Raw genomic sequence first — 4,892 nt, 5'->3', positions numbered from 1 at the left:
ACCTCTGTATGGGGCCACAACCAGACCCGACCCCCACCAGCTGAGGAGCCAACAAGGTGTTCTGGCGGAGGGCGCCCTGGGGGAAGACTCTTCCAGGTATTACTGATTACTCAACGAACTTTCAAGTGAAAAGGTAAGCCAAACATGGACTCATACATCTCACTACACACGAAGATACAGGAAGTTGTAACAAGAAAGAAAGGAAATCTACAAGTAAAATGCTGATGGAGGTTTATGATAGATGTGGCAGTGTTTTGACTAGCATATGCATAATCGTGGAAAATGGACAATACCAGATAGTGAAGGAATGTATGGAAAATACTTGTATGACCCTTATATGTAAATATGCATCTCATGAGACTCTTTTGTCTTCTAGCGCAAGTTGAGAAAGGAGCTTACACCATGCCTTGAGCGCTCACAGTGCTGCTCACCCATTAATACATTTGCATATTGTAAATATTATTGTTGTAATTAGTGTTGAGTATAATTGCCTAAATAATAATGTTGCTGTTAATATTGTATAGACTTGTAGTGCCTTTAATATTGTGTGGACTTAACATCAAATTTGTATATGACAACTTAATGGGAGACTTGTGGCAGTGGGCAAGATAAAGGCAACAGAAGCTAACCTGAACCACCGGCAGTTGGGGACTTCTCATTTGGGGAATGTTGATGGCTATCCACGGCATTTGCAAATCCCGTTTGGCAGGCACGGGGGCCTAGGGGTAGCTGCTACAGGAACCAAATAGGGGTCCACTCGGCTGGTGAGTATCAGGTGTGGCTGGGTATGGTCAAAATATGACCAAGGAGGGAAACTGTTATGATGATATGCTAGGTGGTCATATTTTGGACCATTAGCTGTGTGTTAATCAGCTGTCGGGATTCTAACCTTGCTTGTAATTGTGTATTATTCAAACCTTGCTTTAAAATGTTGCTTTAAATGTATCATGCTGTTTTCACTATGTCTTTGATAACTCTTTATGGCTCTGCAGCTGCACAACAGCATGTCCTTGGGAAAACTGTGTATGCTGATATCCCACACATTCCTGTTCTTAGTCATCACCAGAGTTTCGCCTTTGCTATCAGCAGGTGCCAGTGTAGGGGTGTAGGAGTCTTAGAAAGTTATTAGTTTGCAAGATGAACTGTTGGGTTGCGAATCTGAGGATTGACTGATCCAACTTCCCTGAGGGCCCCTAGGGAGGGGGGAAAGAAGCCCACTGCCGCATTTATTTCTTTATTTCTTTATCCCTTAAGCACACACTTGTAGTCCACACCCATTTCTGCTTTTGTGTGATTATATATACAACTGTTTTGAAGTAAGAATCTCAATGTGGTCCGGGGGCACCTGACTGAAGGGCCTTTGGGCTGCATTCCGCATGCGTAGTGCCATCTTCTGAAATAAATCGTATCATTCGAAAACCCTCATTCGACTCTGTCATTACTCGGCCGAGTGAAGAGTCATAACACCCTCGACCCGCGGGGGGGGGGGGGTTAGGATAAGAAAACGTGGCGAGCCGTGGTAAAGAGGGGAGGGGAAGAGAGTAGAGTCGTCGTCTTTGCTCTTGGCCCGTCGTGGTCGTCTGCGATCGTGGTCTGCGGTATTTTGAGGGGCTCCTCATGGTGGTGGTGGTCGAGCAGCCAGGACCGTGGTGCTTGATCGTCGTTCGTGGCAGTCAGGATCGTGAGTTCGAGTCCCACCGTGGTGGGTTGGAGTCCGGTGTGACCGCACAAGGACAGGTACCCGGCCAGGCTTTGTTCCCCCAGCTGAACTATCCTCCTCGGCTGGAGGACTGAATAAAGACCCGACGAAGTCCATTTCGTGTGTGTGGTGTATGTTTGTCGCCAGTCTGTTAAGTGGAATTGTATGTGTTGATTGCTCATTGGACATTGCATTTTATTCGTGATCAAGTCTGCACTGTCTTATTATTGTAAATAAATATCTGTTAAATGTACCAACTCATTGTCTGTGCTTTCTACCATTGATTGACCCAGCACAGTGCGTATTGGGAATTAGGGAGGCCGACATGCCGTAATTATTCATTTGGACCGACGGACCTTGGTGATCCCCGCTCGGTTTACACCTGGTTCGAGCTCAGTAAACGGCCCGTTCAGCCCGAGGTCCGTGACCTCTCCAGTAATTTGACGACGTGGGTACTTAGGTATATTGAAATTTGGCTATTAACCCGACCCCACGCAGACAGAGAATTGGCGAGCATGGTCCTTCAGTGACCCGTGACCTTCGGAGTGGTCCGAAGGTTACGACCTAAATTCCGGGGTGTTCGGTGGAGATGACCCTACTGGCTCCCCCTAGTGGTCGTTTATTGCCACCGAACCCCAGCCCACAACAATACCTCTAACAGCTCCATTCATACCGTGTCCAGTTTCCAGCCAAGATCAACCTGCCCAGCCTTCGCCTCGGCCTACATCAATAGCATGTCAAGCCTTAACCACTGCATGCCACTGTCCATATCTCTCAGCCTGCCCCATTCTCCATTTTTGCCATTATCTTCACTGCCATGGTGATGCAGACCTGCTGCTCTGTGGCTTCTGCTCCATGAGGGGCTGAGTCCAATTAGCTGCCAAAAAATAGGCTGACGGGGACTCAAATAAACAGACCACCAGGCAGTAGGAGCAACTCTGCTGCACCCCTTATGTATTCTACCTAAATGCTAAACAGAATCCTCAAGCATCACAAGCTTTAAACTTATGTGGATGTGCTTTGCCTTTCACAGGGCTCACAACGTCTTTATCAGTTCTCCAAGTTCAATAATTAAGATCCAATTGCATGATGCACTGTGTTAATTTTACTTAGTAATGGTCCACATTCCCAAGTAATGCTCTCACTGAACATAATCTCCTTTAACAGGTCAACAGGTAAAACGAAGCCCTCTCAGGGCCCACAGTATCTGCTATTTTACTCGGATCATGTTTCAAGAACCATGTTGGGACTTATTGATGTTTTTGCACTGGATGATATTGTGCTCATCCAAGGGATCTTTGAACAATCGTTACTGAACCCCACATAGCCTCCAATTGTAGTTTGTTCTAATATTTCCTGGTATTGTTCTGATTATGGCCAATTTATTATACTGCAACTGTATTGGAACAGGGGCATTGCTGGTTAGTTCGATTTTGTGTCTTGTGAAGAAATATGCTTTCAGAATTTCCTGCTCTGTGCAGGTATTTCATGGACTCTTTCATTGACCACTCTGACCCCACCCAAAAGGTGGGGATAATAGTGGAATACATCGACTAAGGAAAACTTTGAAGGTTCACACCAGTTGCAGACTGCACTGTTTAAATTCATTTCAACAATACAGAACTTTTGAAATGACATGCCCCACCAACTGAATGCTTCACACACATGTGCAGAAACCTGTGGCAACGGTGAGCATTAGAACATGCTTACATATATCATGTGTGAGAAGTATTGTTACCTATAATGGCAAAGCCTGGTGTTGGCTTAGTGGTTAAGGTGGTGGCTTGGGATCCTCGGGTCCTGAGTTCAAGCCCCGTTAGTCGCTGAATTAATAAACCAGAGGGTTGACTCAGCCCGTCATCCTTCCGACATGGGCGAAATGAGTACCAGTGTGTACTGGTACAGGGGCACTGCATCAGCGACACAGTCGCGCTTCCAAGAAATGATAGCTACTCTGGCAGCTAAGCTGACATACGCAAAAAGATGAAGACCGATAATGGCTCGAAGCTTCTAAAATAAGTCAAAAATACTTGGAAAATTATCTGAAAGAAAATGGTGGGCTTATGCACAACCAAAGAGTTGGAGAAAATTCTCAGCTCAACCAAAGAGCTGAGATCTTGCAGCTGCCCGTACTGCAGATTCTCGACGATGTGGTCCGGTGCAAGGCCTGAATAACCGTGGATGGGTGTGTTCTTCCCAAACCCTCGCTGCCAATGAATGGATTATGAACCATGCAGGAGTGCCTCCTGTAAACATGGCAAGCTTGGTGATTTATTTAATGGACGTCTGCAATTGGAAAGGCAATGTCGTGCGTCATTACCAACAACTCTTCGATAAAGGACATGTTTGCGATGTGAAAATACAAAAAGCTTGTACCAACTATATTTACATGAGAGCCAGAAGTACCAGGAGGACTTCCCTGAGGGAGACACCGTATCTGCTTTGGGTGCTTCTTAACAGTGATGGGAAGGCCATATCTGAGGCTTGTGAATATATAGGCTAAGTTTAAAATCAACTTTTAAAAATTATGGGGAGTGGGTGCTGTGAGGGCTGTTATAAATATAAATATAGTTTGGTTGGTTCCAGGTACACAATTGAAATACTAGATTTTTCAATCTATTTCTAATCGGGGAAGTGTGTGTGTGTGTGTGTATGTGTATGTGTGTGTGTGTGTGTGTGTGTGTGTGTGTGTGTGTGTGTGTGTGTGTGTGTGTGTGTGTGTGTGTGTGTGTGTGTGTGTGTGTGTGTGTGTGTGTGTGTGTGTGTGTGTATGTGTATGTGTCTCTGCTCACTTGTATTTCCGATATTTTTATGAGCGACTTGCCTCCAGGAACACAATTATGGTTATCCATTTTAGAATTTCCACTCTTTCTTCGAAATCCTGAAAATTGTGTTTAAAAGACTATTTGACTTAGATTTCACCATCGCAAGAGCAAGTTAAAAAAGTGCCCGTTTCATTTCTTTCATTTTCATTTCTAAAAAAAGAGCGTATGTGAGTCGCTGAAAACACGCACACAGCCCATGCGCGAAAGGCCTCGTCTGTATTGAGAGGTCAGTTCGAAAGTCCTGTCTTGCTGCCAGATTTTCACATCCCAAACGAGTTCGTGGAACAAAATGCAGTAAATGGAGATATTTTAAGGCAAGTACGACCTGGTGTGAACCCATTAATGCAGACAAGGTAATACAGAGCTGG

This window comes from Eptatretus burgeri, chromosome 9, assembly GCF_056783735.1.
Source record: "Eptatretus burgeri isolate ZD-2024b chromosome 9, Ebu_testis_v1, whole genome shotgun sequence".
Taxonomy (NCBI): Eukaryota; Metazoa; Chordata; class Myxini; order Myxiniformes; family Myxinidae; genus Eptatretus; species Eptatretus burgeri.
This window is presented reverse-complemented; position numbering follows the sequence as displayed.